We start from the raw sequence: 25167 nt of genomic DNA, 5'->3' as shown, positions 1-25167 counted from the left end.
TGTTTGAAAGCAAAACGAAGGAAACGGCAGCCGCTTGCACAGATCCGAGCTCAGCAATCCCGAGGAATGCCAATCCACATCGCGAGTTATTCCCGTCGCACAGGGTGTTAAGGGAAAGGGGCTTTTTTCGGTGTCCGATCAGGGCAGGAGAAGCCCCTGACCCCGAAGGGCTCCGCAGGCTCGGGATGAGGGGCAGCGAGGGGCGGGGGCGATGCTTCCCGGAACGCGTTTCTCCCTTTTCCATTCGTTCCATGGGAGCCGAGGCGCGGGGAGCAGAGCCCGGAGCCCCCTCCAAAGCCATCCCCCCTCCCCAGAAAGCAGCGGCCGCACGGAGCCCGCTGCAAGCCTCGCCTCCGTTACCCTCGGCTTTTCTTGATATTATGTTCTCCCCCGGGGCTGCTGAAAAGCAGAAAAACAAACTCCTGCCGGAGGAGGGAGGAGGCAGCGGGGGGGGCCGGGGCCGGCGGCAGCCGGGGGATAACGGGGGGCGGAGGAGGAGGAGGAGGAGAAGGAGGAGGAGGAGCGGGGGGCTACTCCGGGAAAGCAGCAGCGCGATCGGCGCCGAGCATCGCTCCCTCCGCCTCCCGAGCGCCGAGCGGCCGGGACTGGCACCTCGGCAAGCTTCGTCCCGCTCTTCCTCCTCCTCAGCCTCCTCCTCCTCCTGCTGCTGCTGCTGCTGCTGCCGCCGGGAGCGCCCATGGCGCGGGGGCGCCGGGCGCCGGCGCTGCGCACTCGGCTGCACGGGCTGCGCCTCATGTGCTCGGCGCGGGCGGCGCCGGCGCGCCGGGCGCTCTGGGTGCTCGCCTTCTGCACGGCGCTGGGGCTGCTGCTGGCCTGGTCCTCCGACCGCCTGCTGCACTGGCTCGCCTTCCCCTCGCACACCCGCGTGCGCACCGAGTGGAGCCGCCAGCTGCCCTTCCCCGCCGTCACGCTGTGCAACAACAACCCGCTGCGCTTCCCCCGCCTCTCCAAGGGCGACCTGTACTACGCGGGGCACTGGCTGGGGCTGCTGCTGCCCAACCGCACCGCGCGGCCGCTGCTCACCGAGCTGCTGCGCGCCGACGAGGCGCGGCTGCGCTGGTTCGCCAAACTGGCCGATTTCCGCCTCTTTCTGCCGCCCCGCCACTACGAGGGCATCAGCGCCGACTTCATGGACCGCCTGGGCCACCAGCTGGAGGACATGCTGCTGTCCTGCAAGTACCGCGGCGAGCTCTGCGGCCCGCACAACTTCTCCGCGGTGAGTGCGCGCCGGGAGCCCCGGCTGCTCTCGGCTTCTGTCCGGGGCCCCCTGGGTCGTGTCGGTTCTGGTCCCGGTTCCAGTCGGTCCAAGAGCCCTGGGTCGTGTCGCTTCTGGTCCGTGTCCCCTGTTCCAATCGGTCCAAGAGACCTCCGAGTCGTGTCGGTTCTGGTCCGTGTCTGCGGCTCCTCTCGGTCCGCGGCATCCCCGGGTCGTGTTGGTCCAAGGGTACCGCTGGCTGATGTCGGTTTAAGGGACTCCTGGTTGGTGTCGGTTCCGGTCCGTGTCCCGCTCTCCGTTCCGCTCCCAGCCCCGCCGCTCGCTGCGCGTTTGCCCGCGGTGCCCGGAGCGCTCCGGGGTCGCAGCGGTCCCGGAGGGTCCCGGTGTGTCCGGCAGGTTCCGGAGGGTCCAGCGGGTCCCGGGGTGTCCGGCAGGTTCCGGAGGGTCCAGCAGGTCCCGCATGGCCAGGCAGGGTCCTCCTGGCCCGGGAGCCCCTCGGGAGCTCCCTGCGGGTCGCTGCCCACCGAGCGCTTTCCCTCTCGCTGGTTTTTCTACCGGCTCGAAGTGATGCTCTCTGGTCTCGGGGTGACTGACTGGCGTGTGAGGGGCTGGCTGCTGCCGTGGGTTTTAATGAGAAATAATTAAATTAATGTTGCACCATCCCCGCCGCTGCCTTCCCACGTTCCGCGTTGCTCCCAGCGTAGTCGCACCCAGATTTTTCCCCAGTCCGAGCCGGGGTCCCCCAGGGGCTGCAGCGCGGTCCGGCCCTGCCCTGCCCATCCCGCCCGGCTTTGCTGTGTCCGACCCCCGCGCTCTGTCCGGGCTCCTTCGGCTCCCCGGGAGCCCCCGGAGCTGCTCCTTTGGGGCCGCGGGACTTGTGCACTCTGGAGCGCTTTGGGATGCGGAGCTTTGCCGAGCGGAGCTGATCCCAGAGGTGTTTGAGCCCCGATTAACCGGCGGGGTTTGGGATCAACCCCAAAACTCGGGGCAGGACTTTACAAAGCACTAGGAGTGGGATCCCTGCTTGGGAAGAGCCCGGTGGGACTGTTAGGAGCTCTGCTGTGTTGGGAGGAGACTCTGGGTGAGAGCTGGAGCCAGACCCACGTAAAGGATGCCCGGGAGCAGCGGGATGCTGATGGTGCTGGAATATTCCGCTCCTCTGATCTCTGCGGGCAGCGCGGGGGGCGCCTGGGGCTGAGCATCCTGGAAAGGGGGCTGGGGTCTGTGGGGACAGAGCAAACTCTGTCGGGGAGCTGGATCCCAGCTCTGCCTGGGATGCAGCTGGAAATCAGACGGAATTGTCCCTTTGGGCTTGTCACGGCAGCCGCTAAACTGTGCAGGGAGGAGGGAGGGACTCCCCGCGGGATGGAGGAGCTGCCCCGGCTGTGCAGGCAGCAGCTGCTGCTGCGAGCTGGAGCGGCGCAGCTAGGGGGAAATCATAAATAAAACGGGATTTTGGGGCAGGCCCTTTCCAGCAGGACAGTCAGGTGCCATGGCATGAGGAAATTGGGGAATTACAGCAGGAGCAGGCAGTGGGCGGTGGGGAAAAGCTGCCTCCCCCTCCCGGGTGCCGGGGTAGGATCTGCTGGTGCTTGGCCGGTGCCGAGGGGCTGACTGCGGCTTTCACCGAGCCCCTCACTCCTCCAAGGTGCGGCAAACCCGGCGAGGGTCCCGCTGTCCCGGCCAGAATGAATCCTGTGGCCGAGGGCTGCTCTGGGGATGCTGCAGGAGTTCCTCCGGGGTGGAATTGGGCATTCCCGGCTCTGCAGCTGCTCCACGGTGGCCGAGGAGCGGGCTCTCCTCCAGCCATCCTGGAAAGGTCCCAGAAGCTGCTTCCCGAGGGGCTGGGGGGGAGGAACTGGGGGTGTGACCCCTGGGAGATCCCAGCACTGAGAGCATTGCTCAGCTGAGAAAACAGGGAGAATATCCTTCCCATCCCAAAGGGCCGTGTGGCTCCAGGGTGGAGGAAGAGGGAATCCCTGTGCCAGGAGCCGGCTGGATCTGCTTTCCCTGCCCCTGCGGCAGGTGAGGGGGGTCGGTGCCACCTCCCCGTGTCCCGGCACGTCCCTCCTCCTCCTCCTGTCTGAGGGGACAGGGGAGAGAGTGACCTCTGCCTTGTCCTTGAGGGGAGGCTGAGGAGCTTCTCCACCTGGGAACCGCAGGTGAACAGAGGTGTTCCCTGGGGAGGTGCTGGGAGCAACTGCCCGGGGTCGGGAGTGTTCTGAGAGCTCAGGACAGGGCACTGCCCGCTCTGCTGTGTCTGTGGTGCCACATCCAGGGCTGGGGTTTCCCGTGGGGCTGAGCCTGGGGCAGCCCCTGGGGTCTGGAGTACTTGGAGCTTCTGCTTCTCTTCCTGGATTCGGAGGGAGAACCCCAAGGAGAGGCAGGAAAACCCTGTGGTGTGAGCTGGGCACAGGACTGAGGCAGAATTTGTGAAAAGATAAATGCAAATGGAATAAATGGAGGTGTAAAGAGAATTTTGCAGGTTTTAGGCCTGCTCAGGTGCTCCAAGAGTGTCTTCTGTGCCAAAAGACCGGGGGAGGTGAGGCTTGCCTGGGTAAAAACCCCAAAAGCCCAAAGCAGAGGGGATTTGAAGCAAACAAGTCCTGGCTGAGATGTGGAGCAGAGCAAAGGGGCTGGGGGAGGGAGCTGCTCTCCAGTGAGTGCTTCCAGCTCTGCCCTGCAGCTCCTCCAAGACATTCCTGCTCCTCCCAGGCCATCTCCCACAGGAGATCCCCTCTCCTCCTCCCAGCCCATCTCCCACAGGAGATTCCCTTCTCCCAGCCCCTCCAAACCGTGGGGGCAGAGGGTGTTGGGTTTTGTGGGTGACATGGAAAAGGAAGAGGACACTGGAGAATGAGCCCAGGAATCCCAGCAATGTGGGAAGTGTTGCTTTTATTCCTTAAGAAATGGAAATATGGGATTGCAGTGATCTTTGGAGCTTGGGGCTGCAGGGCTGGGATGATCCTGTTGGATTTACTCCATTTAGGAGGGCTCAGGTCTGGATTATTCCTGGCTTGCTCCAGGAGGAGTTTGTTGTGTCTGTCAGCGTTTTCCAGAAGGATGAGGATTTGTTATTGGATCAGATGGAGTCTCCTGTCCTCAGTCAATGTGTGGCTTCACTTTTTTTAGGCTGGACCTGAAGCTGGGCTGTTGGGGTGGTTATCCAAGAATCCTGACATGGTTTGAGTTGGGAGGGGCCTTAAATCCCAGTTCTATGGGCAGGAACACCTCCCACCATCCCAGGGTGCTCCAAGCCCCGTCCAGCCTGGTCTTGGACCCTTCCAGGGATGGGCAAAACCATCCATGAATGCTTGGAGCTGGATAAATCCAACCTTCCCAACTGCCCACGTGCTGATTGCAAGGGAAGGAAGCATCCAGCAGCTCCTGTCCTTCAAAACTTCTCCCAGATTGCAAATCCAAGTGCCAGACTGGGCAGTTCAGTGGGTGAGGACCTGCTTTCCCTGGGGTGGCCGTGTCAGGGAGGAGCTGAGGCTCAGGATGAAGTGGATGTTGCTCTGCTCTGCGTTCCTTGGATTTGGGGTTGATTTATTCCTCTGAGCTCTTTGTCTCTGCAATATTTATCTTGGTTGCCGTGTCCTGTGCTCATTGATTTCTTCCTTTCTAGGATTTTTCATCCTGAGAAATTAATGAGTGGATCCAACATCCTGGGGTCTGTTCATGGGCTGGGGTTTAGGGTTAATGATCTCCTGATTTAATAACTCCCCAAAGCAAATTGGCACCTGTGCCTCTGCCTGGGGAGCTGTGGGGACAGAGGGGTTGTGCTGGGAGGGGTGGCAGGGTTTGGTCCCATCCTTGGTGAAATCCTTGGATTTCTGGGTTGTTCCAAAGGCTCTGCAGTCAATACTTGCTCGTGTTTGATTTACTCAGTTATTTCCTGTTAAACCATTTAATTTCTCCCCAGAGCAGGGACTTCATGGGGTGGCAGCTACACAGAGATCTCAGTGCTGCTTTTTAAAAATATTCCTGTGTTTGCCTGAAAATCTGATGAATATTGCTGACATACCCCTCAGGTGGGGCTGTAATTGTGGTTTCCTCAGCAGAGAATCCCCTGTGTCCAGGGTAAAGCTCAGCCTTATCCCACCAAATGAATGGGACATTTCAGCCCTGGGTTTGGTGGGAGGGCAGACAGGAAATCTGTGCCACCAGCTTGGAGCAGCTGCAATCACCTTAATTACCACCACCACAATTAATTGTAGAGGAATTTCAGGATGTGGGGTTGTTTATTTGGGGATTTTCCTCACCCACCCACAAACTGTTTTGTGCAATTCCCTTTTCCACCTTTATTCTCTCATATTTTTATTTTAATTCTTTATTTTTGGCTTCACTTCCAAACAAAGCTGTGGCTTGGTGGTGGTGTTGCCTTTGGAAGGGGCGTGGGTGGTGTTTAACGTGGGGCTGGAGCCTGGAATGTGCTCCCAAATTGTCCCAGTGCCACTTTAGGGAAGTGCCTGGGGCTGGTTGGACTCAGCCTGGGATCACTGTGAAACCAAGGCCTGTTCTCCCATCCTGAGGGAATCCTGCTGATTTTGGGCTCCTGGTGGCAGAATCCAAGGAGGAATCCAAGATTCTCCAGGATTCTCCTGGTGGCAGAATCCAAGGAGGGTGGGCTATGCCAAGTGCTGCCCCAAGCAATGCTCCCTGTGAGGGATGGGCTGAAGGGTTTGGGGTGATTTCCTGGGGGTTTGGGGTAGAGGTTCCTGATCTGCAGAGTTGGGTGCTGAGGGGATTTGCATTCTCTTGGGCTGGGGAATGAAAACAGGGATGAGTTTGGCACTGAACTGGTGGGCCCTGACAGGGGCCAGAAGCTGGGGGAGAAGAAGAACAGAGCCCAGGGGTTCCAGAGCTGCAGGGATCCCAAAGGAATCCATGGAGCAAGGAAAGCTGGGCAGCAGCAGGGCCTGGGCTGCTGGGGGCTTCTCTCCCCCCGTGCTACCCCTGCCATGGCAGGGACACCTCCCACTGTCCTGGGCTCCTGCCAGCCCCATCCAACCCTGAACACTGCCAGGGATCCAGGGGCAGCCACAGCTGCTCTGGGCACCCTGTGCCAGGGCCTGCCCACCCTGCCAGGGAACAGTTCCTCATTCCCAATCTCCCACCCATCCCTGCCCTCTGGCACTGGGAGCCATTCCCTGTGCCCTGTCCCTCCATCCCTTGTCCCCAGTCCCTCTCCAGCTCTCCTGGAGCCCCTCCAGGCCCTGCCAGGGGCTCTGAGCTCTCCCTGGAGCTTCTCCTCTCCAGGTGAGCACCCCAGCTCTCCCAGCCTGGCTCAGAGGGGCTCCAGCTCTGTGGCTCCTCTGGACCTGCTCCAGCAGCTCCATCTCCTTGGAAGCCTGAGTGACTTCCCGGGAGGCTCTGTCCAGGTGTGGCCAGGAGTGTCCCAGCAGCAGGAGGGGACCCTGGCCTCGGTGCCCTGGAGTAGGAGGACAGAGCTGCTGGGGATGTGTGGCAGTGCAGGGAGTCAGGAGTGCAAATCCCACAGAATGGGGGGAGAACAGGGCTGGGCTGGGCTCCTTTGCATCCCACACTGTGTCCTAGTGCCTCTGGATCCAGGTGCAGCTCCAGGTGCAGGCAGCTGTTGGAATTCTGCACCCCTGGTGGTTTTACCAACATCTGGGCAGGATTCTGGGGTGGGAATCTCCTGGATTCACAGGTGTCCAGGGCTGGAAGGGATCCACAAGGATCCATGAATCCAACTCCTCACTTCACCCTGAATGTGGGAACTTTGATTTCTGGAAGGACAGGAAAAATATCACTCCCGTGTGGAAAGGATTCAGCTGAGTTTGGCCACTTCCTCCAGGAGCTGCTCCCAGTTTGTCCTGCACTGGATCACAGACCAAACCCCTTTTCTTGAGCAGGGATTTTTCTGGAGAGGAGGGATGGGAGTGTTTGGAAAATGAGGGATGAGAGTGTTAGGGAGAGGAGCATCCAGCTGCAGGAAGAGGAGGGATTTTTAGCAGGACTTTGTTGTGTTTTTTTCCCTTTATTCCATCCATCCATCCATCCATCCATCCATCCATCCATCCATCCATCCAGAAAGGGGATTCCAGGTGCTGAAGGTGCAATCATCACCCTGGGTTTGTTTGAGTCCTGGAATAGATTGCCAATAATTACTGCCCACCCTGAGCAGAATTAATGTAATTAAAGACACAGTTACAGTCCCCACCCACTCTGGGATGCTGCCAGGGCTTAATTAATGTTTGCAAATTGCTCCAGGATCTGCATGGGACCACCTTCCAACAGTGCACAAAGAGTGGGAATTCCTGGAAGGAGGTGCCCTGGGACACTGCTGTGGGGAGGGGAAGGAAGTCCAGGGCTGCAGGGTGGGGATTGGTGGGATTTGGGCTCCCAGGGCCCTGGGTTTGTTCCCTTGGGAGCCTGAGGCTGCAGGGTTTGCCCTTCCCTCTGCTGCAGCTCAGGGTAATTCCATTTATCCTGAAACCCCTGGAGTTTGTTCCCACTGGAGCTTTTTTTCCTTTTGGCCATGTTTTTTCCATCCTGTCATTTATCCTGAATTCCCTGGGCCACTGGAGGCTGTTCCCACTGGGAGCACTGGTGGTGCCAGCAGGGCCTCAGCATCCCAGGCTGGCTCTGGAATCCACCCATTTTCCCAGCAGGAGGGATAAAATTGGAAGTGGGATGAGCTTCTTCTCCTGTGTTTGCTTTTCCCATCCTGGCTGCAGATTTTCCATGGGCCTGGATGGAGGGAAGCTGCTGGATTCTTGTCTGGAGCAGCAGCTCCCATCCTAGGGCATGGACAGGGATTCCTCTGGGTTATTTATCCTGGAAAGGGGCATGGACAGGGATTCCTCTGCTTTATTTATCCTGGAAAGGGGCATGGACAGGGATTCCTCTGCTTTATTTATCCTGGAAAGGGCTCGGCCTGCCTGGGGGCTGCTGCTTGTGCAGATGTTTTGCAGTTGGATGGCATCAAAGGACTGATCTCCCATTCCTTGTCCTTGCAGGAGGCCAGGCTGGAACTGGCCTCAATGCAGGGATGGGGGGAATGTGCTTTGGGATGCAGGGATGTCCTTTGGGATTGCAGGGATGCCCCTTGGAATGTAGCAATGTCCTTTGGGATGCTCGCATGCTCTTTGGGATGTAGGGATGTCCTTTGTGATACAGGGATGTCCTTTGGGATGCTGGGATGCCCCCTGGAATGTAGGGCTATCCTTTGGGTTGCTGGGATGTCCTTTGGAATGTAGGGATGTTCTTTGGGATGGGGAAATGCCCTTTAGGATGGATGAATGGCCTTTGGGATGCAGGGATGCTCTCTGGGATGGTGGGATGCCCTTTGGGATGGGGGAATGGCCTTTGGGATGCAGGGATGCCCTTTGGGATTGGGGGGATGCCCCTTGGAATGTAGCAATGTCCTTTGGGATGGATGAATGCCCTTTGGGATGCAGAGATGCTCTCTGGGATGGAGGAATGCCCTCTGGGATGCAGGGATGCTCTCTGGGCTGCAGGGATGCCCTTTGGGATGCAGATCCCCTCTGTCTGGTTGTAGGGACTCCTGTGGGGCCAGTAACTGGTTGGGAAAATCCTGCCTAAATCCCAGGCTTTAAAAATGAAACCTCAGCTCCCAAGGTTGGAATTGTCCCCCAAAATTTGCCCAGCCCAGGTGTGCTCAGGCTCCCAGCAAGATTGGTTGATGTTGGAATTCCCATTTTTCCTGCATTCCTGCTCCATGTCCCTTCCTGGCCCTTTCCAGCACTCCCACCCTTCCCTGGGTCCCTTTTCCCAGCCCCTTTCTGGGAGATCACCCATCCATCCTGGTGTGCTTGGGAGTGAGGGCTCTGCATTTCCCTCCTGCTGAAACCAGGGAACAGCCTCCCTCCAAACCCCTGGGAAGACACAGCTCACTCACTTCCCTCTCAGCACTTCTGGGACTTCCCATTCTCTCTTTTTTTCCTTTCCTCTCCTGTAATTTCAAGCAGTGGGAGCAGGAATTTTTAATTTTTTTCATGGATTATTCCACTCTTCACAATTCTATCATTTCTTCCTGGAATAAAGCAAATTCTAGGCAAACTTCCTCCCCAAACCCCTGGAGCTTGACATTTTTTCAATAATAAAGTTGGAGTGTAAATTAGGAACTGGAGCTCTTCCCAATCCTAGGAGCACACTGCTGCCATCCCAGTTTTCCTCTGCTTTATTAAATCAGAAGGAATGGCCCATTATAATCCAATTAACTGTGATTCCCAGGCAGGAATTCCTGGCTCCAGGGTGAGGAAAGAGTTGGATAAAATCATTGTAAAAGGCCTGGGATTGTGTGGTCTGGGATTTTTTTTTTTCATTTCTCCCTTTAAAAACCCTTCTGCAGCTGAAACCAGCAGAAAGCCATGGTGGGGAGTTGGCTCCTGGTTTTGTAATAAATTTATGGAGTGCTCCAAAGTGGCTCCTTGTGGGCATGGAGATCCTGCTGGGCTCCCAGCACATGTTCCTGCCAGGAATAATCGCGTCTTTCTCCTGGAATTCACGGCTCAGTGCTCCCAGCACTCGGGTGGAGGGGAGGGACAGAAGGATCAGCAACTTGTCCATGGAATTCTGTTCCTGCAGCTCCAAACTAACCTGGCACAGCTTGGAGGGATCTGGGGTGGGTTGCAGGCAGGTGGAGAAATGAGGTCATGGAATGGTTTGGATTGGAAAGGACCTTAAAGGACCCTAAACTCCACCCAGTGCCACCTCTGCCATGGCAGGGACACCTCCCACTGTCCCAGGCTGCTCCAACCTGGCCGTGGGCACTGCCAGGGATCCAGGGGCAGCCACAGCTGCTCTGGGCACCCTGTGCCAGGGCCTCTCACCCTCCCAGGGAGGAATTCCATCTCTCTCAGACCTTGTTTTGCTAAATTTTGTAGCAGTTCCCAAATGCCTCCAGTGGAAATGGGCTGTGCAGCAGGAAAACAGCCTGGAGGCCCCTGGAATACACCAATATAGCATTCCTACAGGTGGACAGAGCTTTATAACAAATATTTGGGAATAGCAATGGATTCTCTGGGGAGGGAATGATCTTCCCCTTCTGGTTCCTTCCTCCCATCCCAGGGGTGAGGGATGGGAAGGTTGGGAGCAGCTCTCTGTGCTGGAACAGCTGCTCCCAGCATTCCAGTTCAGCTTTCCAGCTTGCTCCCTGCTCCATCAGCATCTCCTGCCCTTCAAACTCAGCTGAATGCCCAAATTTCTTCCTTCAGAGAGTGCTGGAGCAGAGGCACCGCCTGCCCGAGTCACTCCTGGGAAACAATCCCGAGAATCCCGACTGGAGGTGGCAGATCCTGGCGCTGTTCCCACAGTCCCAGCTTCCCACACCATCCAAACACTGGGATGTCAAAGCCATCAGTCCCTGTGTTGTGGTGGTGCCTGCAGGCAGATCTTCTCCCTCTGGAAGCCTCCTGCAGTCCTGGGTGATTTGTGGCTCCTGGGGCTCCAGCTGGGTCCAGCTCCCGGTGTTTGACCCACACTCACCAGGACACTGCAGTGAAGATCAGCCAGGATCCTCCCCAAAGGACCCTCCCTGCTTTCCTCTGGAAAGTCCACTTGCCTTTCACCCAAACTTTGTCCCCTTGTCTTTATCCCCGGGTTCAGCCCAGCCCTTCCCTGCCCCCAGGTTTCTCCTGGGGGTTGTAGTCACCCACTGGGGGTTGGAGTCACGCACGGTCCCTCCCTGCTCCCCTCCCTCTGTCCTTGCAGCCGGCCCCCAGCTGGGTGATGATTGGCATTGACTCCCTGATTCACAGAAGGCTGATCAATAATCTATGTCTCTAGTAAGAAACCCATTAGCTTTTATAGACAGTTATCATACACCTGGACCTAACTGGTGCTCTAATTCAAACACCATCACCACTGGCTAATTAGGAAACCACCCCTTGGTAAACAAATCTCCATAACACATTACACCTGATCACAATGCCAGGTGCAGCAAGATAAGAATTATTTCTCATTCTTTCCTCTGATCTTCTCACAGCCTTTCTCAGGACAATGCCTGGGAAAGTTCTGTTTCTCTCTGTGGCCAGAGAGCTGCTGCCACATGTGGGGACACAGCTGTGTCAGGGCCGTGCTCTCGCCTGAAACACTGAAATCCAGTCCCAGGCAGTGACAGTGGGACCTTCCTGACCCCAGTGCTGTTTTCCTGACCCTGCAGCACAGAGCCTTCCCTTGGCTTTGTGCCACAGGAGTGAGAAAGGGAATGGGGCCTATGGGATGGGATTTCTGTGGGCTGGGATTTCCAGCTCTGGGTGTGCCCCTTGGGGCTTGATGGTTGTTCTAGGTCCCTTCCACCTGAAATTCCTTTCTATTTGCTTTCCCCCAGAATCTCCTCTGCCTTGGATTTTTCCAAGGACTGGACACTTCCCATCCCTTTCTTGCTCATGCCCATTAACCCGGCTTTGCTTTTTTTATGCCAAATTCATTGTGTTAAAATAATTCCAGTGGCTCCAAGGCCCTTGGATGGGGGAGCCATGGGGGAGGTGGGATTAAAGCTCCTGGCTGGGCAGGGAGGTTCCTGAATTCTCAGTGTCCTGTGGCAGCTGCTTGGACAGGATCCTCCTCACCTCCTGGGGTTCCCCTGTTTTGGGAGGTTTCTGGCTGTGGGATGAGCAGGGGATTTGGAACCCTGGTGTTTCTATACTCACATCCATATTCCTGGTTTTCCAAAGGCCTTTCCCTCATGGAGTCAGTGTTCAGCTTTCACTTGGCACAGTAGGGGATTTCTGCTCGACAGAATTTGATCCTCCCAATGCAGTTAATTGGTTAATTGGTGATGGGGGAAATTCCAGGTCCCTTTTCCCTGCCCCACCTTCCTTCCCCAAGGCTGGGGAGGTTTTATTTGGAATGACTCCTGGGTTTGCGATATGCCACATCCTGCAAAGGATAATCCAGTGTGGGAAGGAGACCTCGACATCAGAGGCAGCTTTTGGGGCTTTCCAGAGCTGGGAATTGGTGTGGGATCAGCTCCCTGTGGAATTACCTGCACACCTCAGGAGAGGGGGACGGGACACCGAGGGGTTCAGCAGCCCCAGATCACGAGAGCTGGCTGAAGTCTGAGAAAAAATATAATTTTGAGATGGTGGAAGATTTTTTTGAGCTGTTTGTGTTTTGCCTTCGGCCTGGGCACTGCTTCTGAAGTTCCAGGCTTTCCTTGATGGTGTAAGGATTTAGATGGATTTAGATTAAAAGGACAGCAGAGATTTTCACATCTCCTTAGGGCTGGCTTTAAACATCCAGCACTGGGGGGTGCCAGAGCCCAGAGGGGAATGGAGTCCCAGGATAATCTTGTAATGGCCCCACCCCACATCCTGCTGCCTTTTTGGGCTCTTCTAAAGGAGAAGGACCTGGAGGGGCTGGAGTGTGTCCAGGCCAGGGAACGGAGCTGGGAATGGGCAGGAGCCCCAAGAGAGGCTGAGGGAGCTGGGAAGGGGCTGAGCCTGGAGCAAAGGAGGCTCAGGGGGGCCCTTGTGGCTCTGCACAGCTCCTGACAGGAGGGGACAGCCGGGGGCGTCGGGCTGTGCTCCAGGGAACAGGGACAGGAGGAGAGGGAACGGCCTCAGGCTGGGCCAGGGCAGGCTCAGGGTGGGCACAGCAGGAATTTCCCCATGGAAAGGGGGATCAGGCCTTGGCACTGCCCAGGGAGGTTTGGTGTGCCCAGCCCTGGAGGTGTCCAAGGAATGGCTGGAGGTGGCACTCAGTGCTCTGGGCTGGGGACAAGGCACAGCTGGGACTCAGTGATCCTGGAGGTCTTTTCCAACCTCAGAGATCCTGGGATTCTGTGTTGAGAAATGGAGTTGGTAGGGGAGGGCAGCTGTGGGTGTGAAGAGCATGGGCACTGCCAGGGATCCAGGGGCAGCCCCAGCTGCTCTGGGCACCCTGTGCCAGGGCCTGCCCACCCTGCCAGGGAACAATTCCTAATTCCCAATCTCCCATCCATCCCTGCCCTCTGGCAGTGGGAGCCATTCCCTGTGTCCTGTCTCTCCGTCCCTTGTCCCCAGTCCCTCTCCAGCTCTCCTGGAGCCCCTCCAGGCCCTGCCAGGGGCTCTGAGCTCTCCCTGGAGCTTCTCCTCTCCAGGTGAGCACCCCCAGCTCTCCCAGCCTGGCTCCAGCCCCTCTGATCCCTTGTTATCCCAGCACAGGAGCCACTTCCCATGGAAAATCCCACAGTTTGTTTTGCTTCCTCTCCATTTTTTGAAGTGATTTTGCTCCTTTGGCCTCTGTTCCCCCCCTGCCTTGGGAAAGGGGAGCTCCAGTGGGGTGAAGGAGACAGCAGGGACAGCAGTGCTGACCTGGGAGCCCTCCCCGTGCCCAGGTGATGACTGGGACAGGACATTTTGGGATTTCAAAGCTGACTGGGGTGGCAGAGCCACGGCTGGGTCCTCACCTTGTGTTGCCATCTGAAGGGTCGGGGTCTGCTGTCACCTCCGTGCTGCTGTCACCTCCATGCTGGATGGACTCGGCCCAGAGCTTTGGCTGCTCAGGGAGCCCGGGCTGAGGCACAGGGGCCGAGTGCCCCAGCTGTGCCCTCCCAGCAGCTGAACAGGAGCAGGGGAAATGCCGAGGAATCCTCTGTAGGAGCGAGGGTGGGTAGGACGGTCGGGATGGACGAGACGAGAGATCTCTGAAGGCAGGTCTGGAACCTGGGGTTCATTGCCAAGGGCCCGGGGCAGGGCCCTGCTGGGAGCTGCAGCCACAGCTCGGAGCAGGCCCCAGAGAGAGAGGGCAAAGAATAAAAGCAAGAGGGAAAGAGAGCAAAGTTCCCGTTACAATACAATAAATCATCTGTGCTGATTATTCTAATTTTCACTAACCAGTCCAGTACCAGATACAAATTTACATACAGCCTATAAGAATCATTACATTGCCATACTGTGTTACATTTTAAAGCCTAAAAACTACTCTTTGGACCCCTTCTGCCAAGCTAGTAGGGTCTGCTCTGACCCTTGGACCTGTCTGCAGGCAGAGGGTATTGTTTCATCAAAAGGGGATTACCTTCAGCCTGCCATGTTATTGTTTTCCAGTTGTTCAGTAACTAAGGTATCTCAAAGCTTGCTTTCATTTCAATCTCGCTTATAGTTTCCATATTCTCAAAATCTTTTGCCAGGCAATCATATTTATATTTATAAGGCTTTCCTGTTTCATCTTCCCCACAATCCTCGGTGTCTGGCAGCCTGTGTGCTTCAGGAGCCTTGGGAGCCATCAGCACTCATTAGTGATGGGCACACTTGGTTTTCACTCTGTGTGCTCTGGGCTGGGAAAGGCAATTCCCTTCTGCTGGGAGACATGCCCCGTCCAGGCTCCTGAGCCCCGAGAGATGTGGATCCCCAGGGGTGGGATCCAGCCCTGCTGGGCTGCACCCAGGGCTCCTTTGCTGACTCCTGTTTTAAATCAAAAAGCAGCAGAGGAGCAAAGCTGCTGCTGAGGCTCCTGGGTGAGACTGTGCTGCTGCTTTGGGAGAATTTTAGGATGAGCTGTGGGGTGGTTTGTGCTCTGCCTCTGGGGTAAATTGTTTGGGATTTCTTCTGGGCGTCCTTGCTGTAGGAATTGGTGCAGATTTGAAGCTTTCAGGTGGTTTTTTCTACATTACAGCAGTGTGGAAGGCCGTGAGGGAGGGAGGCTGTCAGGCTGTCCTTGCCCTGCAGGGTTTGAGGGGCTGGAAGCTGCAGGACCTGGCTCAAACCTCACAGGAACAGATCCTGTCAAAGCCAACCCTGCAGGGAGGATCCAGGAACCTGGAACACCAAATTGCTCAGGGTGTGATGGAGCAGAAGGGTTTTTGTAGATGTCAGTGCTGGCTCAGCAAAGCTTGGGAGTCTCTTGGGGTGGGATAGGGGAAGGGATCCCACAAAGCCCTGGCTTGGGGTGACCAGGTGGGGATTTGCTGATGGGATTTCTGTTACCACTGCCTGGATTTGGGCTCCTCCTGTGTGTGAGCCTGGCTCAAAGTCCCACTGCCCAGGGACTGGGTAGCAGCAGGGTCACAGGGGGTGGGAAGCTGCTCCAAGGGCTTTCCCAAGGGTGGATGGAGCAGACTGAGCTTGGCTGGTGCTTGGGTGGGGTTTGAGTGGGTTTCAGTGAGGTTTGGATGGGGTTTGATGGGTTTGGATGGAGTTTGATGGGTTTGGGTGAGATATGGATGGGGTTTGGTGGGTTTGGATGGGTTTGGATGGATTTGGGCGAGGTTTGGGTGGGTTTGAATGAGGTTTGGTGACATTTGGGTAGTGTTTGGATGGAGTTTGATGGGTTTGGGTGGGTTTGGATGGATTTGGGCGAGGTTTGGGTGGGTTTGAATGAGGTTTGGTGACATTTGGGTAGTGTTTGGATGGAGTTTGATGGCTTTGGGTGAGGTTTGGATGGGGTTTAGGTGGGTTTAGATGGGGTTTGATGGGTTGGGATGGAATTTGATGGGTTTGGGTGGGGTTTGGTGATGTTTGGGTTTGGATGGGGTCCTTGGATGGTTTCTGTCTCCTGTCCCTCCCTGGCCTTGGCACGGGGACTTTGGGACAAGGCTGGACCCCGCTGCCTATGACAGAAGAAAACAAAGAACAGGGACTGAGCGAGAGAATTTGCGAAAAGAAATCAAACCACTGAACCAGTAAGGCTGGAAAACATTCCCGAGGGGAAGTCCAGCCTTCTTCCAGCTCCCAGATTTCTAGAATGGCTTTGCTGGGATTACAGGGCTCCAAAGCAGCAGCTGGCACCAGTGATCCCAGTCCTGTAGCAGGGTGACCTTGCCCACATCCGTTTTTCCTCCTCCTGCTCTCCCTTCTCCCTGCTGGGCTCAGCTCCTGAGTCTCCATCTCCCCATGAGCACAGCAGGGAAACAGCTGAAAATCCACCAAGTGCTGATGGATTTGGAGGAGGGAATATCCAATCTGTGAGTGCAAAGGGCTTTGTTTTTATTGCTGGAGGTATTTTTTGCTCCAGTTTAATGGGATTAGTGCTGGAGGTTTGGGGCCAGCTGTTCCCTCTGCAGACAGGCAGGAAAACATTCCAGCATTCCACTCCTGCTGCTTTCATCTTGTAATGAGCTTGTCAGCAATTAGCAGCTCTTGGAACGGCCGCAGAGTGACAACACCACAGCTCAGCGCCCAAAACGTGCATTTTTAATGGGATTGGGTGGGAAAAGAGCTGGGATGTGGGTGGTTCCAGGACTGATGGGCAGGTGCCCTGTGTGATGGCAATTCCTTGGTGTTCTGTGGCTGAGTTCGGGTTTATAATACACCCATATCCTGTGGGGATTTATCGGGATATCCTGTGGGGATTTATAGGGATATCCTTTGGGGATTTTTAAACATTTTCAACATTTCTCACCTGGAATTTTCCCTTCTCATAGGCAGGAGGGGAGTTCGCTCAAGATCTTAGGTCTGTGAAGTCTTTTTCTAACCCACACTTAAGGAAGCTTGGATAGCCCAGCCAGTCCTGGGAGAATGGGATGTGCAGGGAATTTCTGCAGGGCTGGCAGAGCTGGGGATATTTTCTGGGCAGAAAGGAGAGGTTTTGCTTGTCCTAGTTATTGGAGCCTGGATTTTTTTCCCAGTTCTATCCAGGTGGAAATAAATCTGGGATAGGTTTGAGACCCCTGAACAGGGGAAGGGCTGACCTGGAATCTTGGAGTTTGTGCTGACCTTCAACCCTGGAGAAGACTTGCAGTGCATTTTTGTTGTTATTATTTTTGAAGGCATCAGGCAGAGAAGATTCCTGAGCTTTTCCCTGCAGTTTTCCCCTGGAGCCGTTCCAGAGCTGTGCCTCTGCCCTGGTTTTTGTGGCTGGATGGCTGAAGCTGAGCTGGAGATCAGGATTTGGATGGGAGGAGGCTTTGAGGGATTTGTCTCTCCAAGGTTTGGTTGTAGGAGTGTTCCAGCAGATCTGGGAGCTGCTCAAGGCTCCCAACCCTTCCCATGGGATTTGCTCTCCTGCCTGAGTCTGGGCAGGATGGAACAATATTCTGGAATTGTGGAATTGCTCAGGTTGGAAAAGCCCTCTGAGCCCATGGAATCCAACCATCCCCAGCACTGCCATGGCCACCCCGACCTTGTCCCCAGGTGCCACATCCACGTGGATTTGAAATCCCTGCAGGGCTGGGGACTGCACCCTCCACGGCACTTCCAGGGAAGACGTTTTCCCAGATATCCAACCTAACCCTGGATGTGGCTGTGTGCCCTGGCCCAGCCTGAGGCTGTTCCCTCTCCTCCCGTCCCTGTTCCCTGGAGCACAGCCCGACCCCCCCGGCTGTCCCCTCCTGTCAGGAGTTGTGCAGAGCCACAAGGGCCCCCTGAGCCTCCTTTGCTCCAGGCTCAGCCCCTTCCCAGCTCCCTCAGCCTCTCTTGGGGCTCCTGCCCCTTTCCAGCTCAATTCCCTTCCCTAGAAGTCCCCAGACTGTCCCGTTCCTGGGGACACTTCCATCCCATGTGGGATGCCCTGCCAGGGCTTTGGGGACAGGGACAGAGGGGACGTTGCTCCCCTGGCTCACACCTGGGGTCAGGCTCAGCTCATCCAGCTTCCTTTACTTCCCTCAGCACCCTGAGCACAAATCCTACTGCAGATTCCTTTAAGTTTGAACCCCAGCTCAGCTGCATCCTGGAGAAATTTGGGATGTGGTTGAGCTGTTCCTCCACCAAAGCCTTTTCAAAAAGAGCCCCTTCCTCAAAAAGCCAAGGAAAATGGGGTGGAGGTGGGATCATGGCTCTTGCCCAGAGTTTCTGTTGCTCCCTGCTCCTGTGGAGCTTCATCCATCTTCCTTCCCCAACCCCATCTAACTGCAACGCCTGGAACACTCCAAGCCAATTAATCCTTGGGAAGGCAAAACAATTAAAAATCACTTGAAAAATTTGTCCTGTGGGAATTTCCTGAGGGAAGAATAAATCCAGGAACAAATGAGGCTGAGTTCTGCCAGCTGCTGCTGGAATTTCTCCTCAGTGACCATGGCCCTTGGATGTGGCCACTGAGGGGACCCTGGGGCCACCAAGGCTCTGCAGATGCCACTCTGGGATCCAAGTTCTGTGCCATTAGCCCTGGTTTTGGCAAGGCATTGCTGCTCCTTCCCTGCTCCCTGGCAGTTCATGAGCATTAAACGAGGCTGGCCCTGTGCTGAGAGCGAGCTCCAGTCCCTGGAACCCCCGAGGTTTGCTGGTTCCACGTCCCCAAAATCAGGGATTGGGACAGGGAAGTGTTTTTCAAGGGAAAGTGTTTTCCAGGGAAGTGTTTTCCAAGGAAAATGTTTCCCAGGGAAGTGTTTTCCCCCTTCTGGACCTACAGGCAGGGGTGGATGAGGGCAACATTCTGTGTCTGGGCTGTGCTGGATGGAAACTGGGATTTTAGCCCAAAATCTGCTTGTCAAGGACAGGCTGAGGTCTGGTGGGTTCATTTCCAGTCCCAGAGGGGTTTTTATTCTGGAATGTGTATCCCTACCCCAGCCAAGGGAGGACTTCTCTGGAAGTAAAGCCTCTCAGCAGGAATCCTTGTGGGCTGCTGCCCCTTTTGCCCCCAGGGACATCCCAGGAAATGCCACCCTAGGAAATGCCACCCTGGGAAGCTGTCCCAGTTCAGGATCCTTATTTCCTTTCTCACCCCTTTTCCCCTTCCCTCACTGCAATCCCTGCCCTGTCACAGGATCTGAGGTGCTGGGAGATTGTTCTGAGCCCCACCCAACCCCACTGCTCCCAGTCTGGGGTCTGCTGGGGGATACTGGGATGCTTCCTGCTGGGAATGGGCATGGGAATCTGGTAAGGTTTGGGAGGGACCCTAAAGCCCATCCAGAGCCTGGGGCTTGGGGTCTGCAGGAGGGATCCCAAATTGTGGGGTCTGCAGGAGCACCTGAGCTGTGGGATTGCAGGAACTGAGCTGTGGGGTTGCAGGAGCTGCCCCACCCTGCAGTGCTGCACAGTCTGACCAAACCTGCCCCTGGCCGTGTTTATTGCATGACCCCCCCCTTGCCTGGTGAGAGGGACAGGGAAGCCAAGTGTTGGGAAGGATGAAAGTTTGAATCCCTCATTATGGCTCTTACAGCCAAGCAATCCCTGGGGGCTGTGAGTCCCTGTTTTACCCTGTTCACTTCCCAGGGCTGTCATTTCCCCCTGACCTCCCCCAGCCCAGCTCTGCTGCCCACCCCTGCTTGGCTCTGTGGGTTTTCTCCTGACCCATTTTTTGGGATGTCCTGGTGCTGAGCCCAGATGTGATGGGGTTTCTTTGCTGTGGGTTCCCAGAGTGCTGGGTGTGCCTGGGGAGGTCTGGGCCTTGCTGAGGGCTCACCTGGGCAGGTGTTGGGGCCAGGGGGTCAGCCTGGCAATCACTGCTGTTCTATGTGACACGAGCCAGGCACTGCCTCAAATCCTTCCCAAAAGCTTCCCAGAACCTCAGAATTAACCAGCTAGGAGAAGCCCTGTGAGACCATGGAGGCCAGCCGTGACCTGCCACCCCCTTGTCCCCAGGTGCCACCTCCAGGGCTCTCTTCACAGAGAGCAGCAGGCACAACTTCCCAAGGATTTCTCCTGGGGAAGGCAGTGAGAACCTGTGAGAAGAAGAGAAAACAATTCTTATCTCTATTCGCTGCTCCTGTTGTTCGGCACATGTGGAATGTGTTGTGGAGATTGTTTACCCAAAGTGATGTGGACACCGGTGAAGGTTGTTTGGATTCCTTGGCCCATTGGATCCACGTGTGTTGTGACTCTCTGGGGACAGTCATGGGTTTTTCTTTAGTATCTTTTCTTAGTATTCTTTAGTATTCCTTAGTATAGTGTCTCTTTAGTATGTAATTTAGCATAGTGTTAGTGTAAAGTGCTTCATAAAGCAATTGTTCAGTCTCCTGAATCATGGAGTCAGAGCACATTATTCCCTGCATCCATAGGGGGGCTGCCTGCTCTCCCTGCCCTGCATCCCTGCCAGTGCCAGGCTGCTCTCCTGCATCTCCAGGCTGTGGAAGGGGACAGGGAAGGGACAAAACCAGCATCAGCTGTGCTGCCCAGTGTCATTTCCTGCTGCCAGCTCTGTCAGAGCTCGTTGTGGTTCATTAAATCGCCCAGCCAGGGCTCCTGTGAGTCACACAATTCCCACCTGGAGCAGCTGCTCCATCCCAGCCCTGGTGCCAGCTCTGCCCGAGCCCTGCCAGGCACAGGGGGCACCAGGCAGGAGTTTCTGGCTCAGCCTATCCAGCAGGATCATTGGAGATTTGCTCCCTCCCTGTGAGATCCCCAGGGCTGCCCTGGATCTGTCCTGGCTGGAGGGAATTGTGTGTCCTCCCTCCCTGAAATAGTGGGAAAATTCCCCCAGGGTGCCCTGGATCTCTGAGCTCCTCCAGGGATGGGGCAGCCAGGCATTTTCTGGGAAAGCTGTGCCAGCCCCTCCCCACCCTCAGGAGTTTTCAATCCAAATTCTTACCGCCTTTCCAAAAAAAACCACCCACCCCTTTCTTCTTGGGTCAGCAGCTCCTTGTATATTGTCCAAACCATCAGGAAAAAAAAGTGTGGAATTGGAGAAAAATCCTCTTTGGAGCCTTGGATTTCACATCAGGGATTGCTGGGATGCTCCCCAGGCTGCAGCCTTGGCTGTGGGGCAGGAGATGAGGCTCTGCAGGGAAAGCCCAGAGTGGGGAGGGTGGGAAGTGGTTTTCCCTCTGTTCCCCTCTGTTCCCATGACTGATGTGCATTCCCAGGCAGGATGGAAATGCTCTGCCAGGCATTGCACAGGAACAGAGATGGACTGAGGATCCAATAAACAGCTCCAGGTGGGACAGGGAGGAGTTCCCTTCTCTGGGATTTTCCCCCTGGGGATCAGGGATGTGTTGTGGTGGGAGCAGGGATCACCCTGAAGGTCCCTCCCTGTGCCTCTCCTCGAAGGGAGGAGAGAAAAAAAAGGAAAATCCATGGAAAATCCCTACTTTTCTGTGCTGGGAACAGCTCTGGAATGAGGACCTTGGGATCTCCCTGTCCTGTAGGATCCAGGGGTTTTGTGGAATAAGGAGGAAAAGTGGTTTCCTCCAGCCAGGGCTTCTCTGATGTATCCCATGGTTTTCTCTCCAGCTGCCCAGGATAGCAGCAATTCCCAGGGGAAAATTCCCTCACCCCAGGCATTCCCAGCATCTCCTGCTCTCCTTCCCTGCTCCCAGGTTGGGGAGGCTCTTCCTCTCCTGCTGTGCTTTGGTGGAGCTTTGATTCCCCCTCCCCTCCTAAATCCATTTTTCTCGACTTCCTCATGGGAAGATGTGTCACCTTTCCCTCCTCCCCCATCCACATCGGGTGCTTTTCCATCACCTGGAGCTCCCTGACTCTGGCCCTGGGAACATTCCCCCTGCCCAGACTGAGCCTGGGGGTTCACCAGCTCAGGGGGAGCTTCCCCTCCATCCCCAAATCCCCTTTGTTCCCCAGTTCTGGCCGTGCCCTTTGGGGTATTTTTGAGGGCACTTTGTTGATTTAATCCCACCTTTGTCCTCCTGTGTGGCAGCAGCTCTCTGGCCACAGAGAGCAGGCACAGACTTTCCCAGAAAAATCCTGGGAAACTGTGGGAAGCTGTGGGAATCTAAGAGGGAAGAATTCAAACAATTATTATCTCTCTTTCCATAACCATTGTTTATAGATGTGGTTCTCCAGAGTGTGCCAAAAGTGTGAGAGGTTTTCGCTTTGAGACCAGTCAGGTCTTAAGTCCACCATTGTTTCTGTAAGAACTGTAGATTTCTAATTAAAAAGCATCTTTCTTGCCCCCTGATGGTGGAGTCAGTGCTGATTATTACCCGGCTGGGAGCCTGCTGCCACACTCCTGGTGGCTCAGGACAGATTTGGCTGCACACCTCGGGGCTGAGCAGGGAATGCCCCCAGAATCCAGCCCTGTGCCTGGAATCTTTCGGAGCTGGGTTTCCCTGGGATCAGTTTTGGCTGGAATTACCTGCATCTGTGCTGTGATTCTGCACAGAGCAAGGAAAAATCCGTGAAAACTTTTCTCTGAAAACTCTGCAGTGCCTGGGCTGGATTAAACATGATTAAAGATTATCCCTGGATTTTCAGCCAGCTGCTGTTCCTGCCGCAAAAGCCACTAAAGCAGCCAGGAGTGCTTTCCCTGCCCTTCTCCTTGGAGAGGCTGGGAATGCTGGCATGGAATGTTCTTGTCCTGCCAGCTCCTGCCTCAGGAACTGCATTTCCCAAGGGTTTCCCTGGTTTTAAACTGGGAATAAACACAGGGATGGCTCCACACTGACCTGGATAAAGGAGGAGCCCAGGGACACCCTGGAGCAGCCTCATTCCTTGTGGAATTTTGCAGGGCCTGGTAACATTATTATTCATTTTTTATTAATTTTTATTTTTATTTTTTTATTATTATTATTATATGTTTTCACCTCCCCATCCTCAGCCAACTCCCTGCTTTATTGTGATCCCAGTGTTCTAGTTCCTGCTGGGAGTGGGAAGCACTGTGGGGTTCACAGGAGCTCCTCAGAGCCCATTAAAGGCTCTTTAGAGCCCAGGCTTTCTCCTCATTCTGTGAGAATTGCCAGCTGAGTGTGGCCAGGCAGCCCTGCAAGGGAAGGTTCACTCCGAGGTTAATGCACTTTATCCATCACTTGAAATTCCTGGTGTTTTTTCCAGCTGAGGCACCAAATTCAACCAGGCAGGAGCTCGGGGCAAAACAAGGGAGCAGCTCCTGAAAGGCCCCTGGACTAAGGGGGAATGCACATTTTGGGAGCCTTTTTGGCAAAAAATAGGGCAGAAAAGTGGGATTTTTCCTGAAAATCCTGGCTGTTCATCCTGGAATGGGATGAAGCTCCCTGGGGGAGTTCAGTGCCTGTGCTGAGCCCATCCTGCAATGTCCTCAACTCCCCCATTCCAGGGGAAGTCATGAGCTCTGTCACTTCTCATTTTCCTGTTATTCCCAGCTCAGCTTTGGCTTTTGGGATGCTGGAACTTTTCCTTGTTGTTCCTTTGGCATCATCCAGCCCTGTCCTGAGCCCTGACCCCATTCCCTTTCCCAGCCCTGATCCTGTTCCCTTCCCCAGCCCTGATCCCATTCCCTTTTCCTGCCCTGATCCCTTTCCCAGCCCTGATCCCACTCCCTTTCTCCAGGAGCCTTTGGGCACCTTCCTAACCCCGATCCCGTTCCTTTCCCCAGCCCTGATCCCATTCCCTTTTCCAGCTCTGATCCTGTTCCCTTTCCCCCCCGTCCTGAGACCTGATCCTGTTTCCTTCTCCAGCTCTCTTCTGAGCCCTGACCCCGTTCCCTTTCCCAGCCCTCTCCTGAGCCCTGATCCCATTCCCTTGCTCAGCCCTGATCCCATTCCCTTTCCCCCGCTGTTCCTGCCCTGATCCTGTTCCTTTTCCCAGCCTGCCCTGAGCTCTGATCCCATTCCCTTTCCCAGCTCTGATCCCATTCCCTTTCCCAGCCCTGATCCCAGCCCCGATCCCATCCTTTTCCCAGCCCTGACCCTGTTCCCTCTCCCCCCCTGTAGCAGGACCTTGGAGCAGATCTGAGTCCTGAGTGCTTCCATCCCATCCAGCCTGTTCCTCCAGGAGGGCAGGGATGGATTTATTCCCTCCAAACCTTCCCTGGGAGTGGGGCTGGGCACTCCTGGGTTCCAGTCCAGGCTGGGGTGCAGGGGATGAGCAGCATCCCACAGAGCCCTGGTGTGGGAACCACTCTGGGCAGGGCTGGGATGTTTTTAGCACTCATTGAGAAGGGATTTGGGATTAGAGTTTTTGTCTGCTGGCAGATGGGAATGGGAAGGAGCTGGGGGATCCCAGGATTCACTGCTCTGGTGGGGACAAAGGGACATTCTGGAGGAGTCAGAGGAGGGAGGTGAACAGGAATTCTGGGGCTTCTCGGCTCCTGTCAGGTATTTCAGGGGGACACAGAAAGGGATTTTTTGGTCAGTGGGATCCAGTTCCTCACGGGAGATTTGGGGAGACTCATCCAGCTCCAACCTTTGCTTCCTGGGACAGGGCCAAGATCCAGGGAACTGCAGCTGTGCCAGGGGATTTGTGAGGGGCATCAGGGAAAGGTTCTTCCCCAGAGGGTGCAATCAGCACTGGAACAATTTCTCGGGGGATGGTCCCAGCCCCGAGGCTGCCAGAGCTCCAGGAGCCTTTGGGCACTGCTCCCAGGGGTTCCCTGTGCAGGAACAGGGGCTGGACTGGGTGGTCCTGGGGGCCTTCCCAGCTTAGGATATTCCAGGATTCTGTTCTTTCAGGGACTGAAATTCTCCTTTGGCCACTGCCCCGGGGGAAGCTGCCCACAGGGACAAAGTAAAAGAAACCGAACTGGGGAATGTTTTTGCTGGGCAGGAAAGAGAGGATTGGGGTCTGACTGTTAAATACTGGAATGAGTGCCTGGAATTTGGCCAGGGAAACATCCCTGATGTGAGAGGCTGGACTGGAGATCCCTGGAGAAGCCCCTGCGTGTGTGGGGACAGTGGGGACAGAGGAGGCCGCTCTGCCCCGGGCTCAGGAGTATTTGTGAAATGTTTTATGGAAGCAGGGAGAAAAATAGGGAGAAGTGCTCATGCCAGGCAGTGACCCCAGCAGCAGCAGAAGGATCCATTGAGCCCTTGGCTGAGCAGGGTGAGAGGTTTGTGTGCTCAGCACGGGGACAGCAGCTTAGAATGGGAATTTGGGAGTTTGAACTTGGAGTTACTCACAAGGCCTGGAGGAAATCAGCTCCAGAGCCCTTTGGGAATCAGAACTGTGGAATGGTTTGGGTTGGAGGGGACCTTAAAGCTCACCCAGTGCCACCCCTGCCATGGCAGGGACACCTGCCACTGTCCCAGGCTGCTTCCAGCCCCCATGTCCAGCCTGGGATCCAGGGGCAGCCCCGGCTGCTCTGGGAATTCTATCCCAGCCCCTCCCCAGCCTCACAGGGAAGGATTTTCTCCCAATAGCCAGGGCTTGTGGTGATGTGGGACAGGCCCTGGAGCGGCCCCAGAAGCTCAGTTCTCTGTCCTGAGCTCCAAGAGCAGT

At 55.7% G+C, this 25167-nt stretch overlaps 1 protein-coding gene across 2 annotated transcripts in view; it reads left to right on the top strand.

Annotated features, from left to right (window-relative positions):
- LOC121350517 (acid-sensing ion channel 2) overlaps window positions 1-25167 on the top strand; it is a 396350-nt gene that overhangs the window by 320489 nt on the left and 50694 nt on the right. Inside the window, exons 1-2 of one of the 2 annotated variants that reach the window (XR_005954678.1) lie at window positions 481-505; window positions 688-1237. The exons of the other annotated variant lie outside the window; for it this stretch is intronic. The gene's annotated coding sequence lies outside the window, so the exon portion shown is untranslated. Of the gene's footprint in view, window positions 1-480; window positions 506-687; window positions 1238-25167 lie in introns of those variants that run through there. 2 annotated transcript variants of the gene reach the window in all.

This window comes from Pyrgilauda ruficollis, unplaced genomic scaffold (assembly GCF_017590135.1).
Source record: "Pyrgilauda ruficollis isolate IOZ18807 unplaced genomic scaffold, ASM1759013v1 scaffold157, whole genome shotgun sequence".
Taxonomy (NCBI): domain Eukaryota; kingdom Metazoa; phylum Chordata; class Aves; order Passeriformes; family Passeridae; genus Pyrgilauda; species Pyrgilauda ruficollis.
Note: the sequence above shows the minus strand (reverse complement) of the source record. Positions and strands in the feature narration are given on the sequence as shown.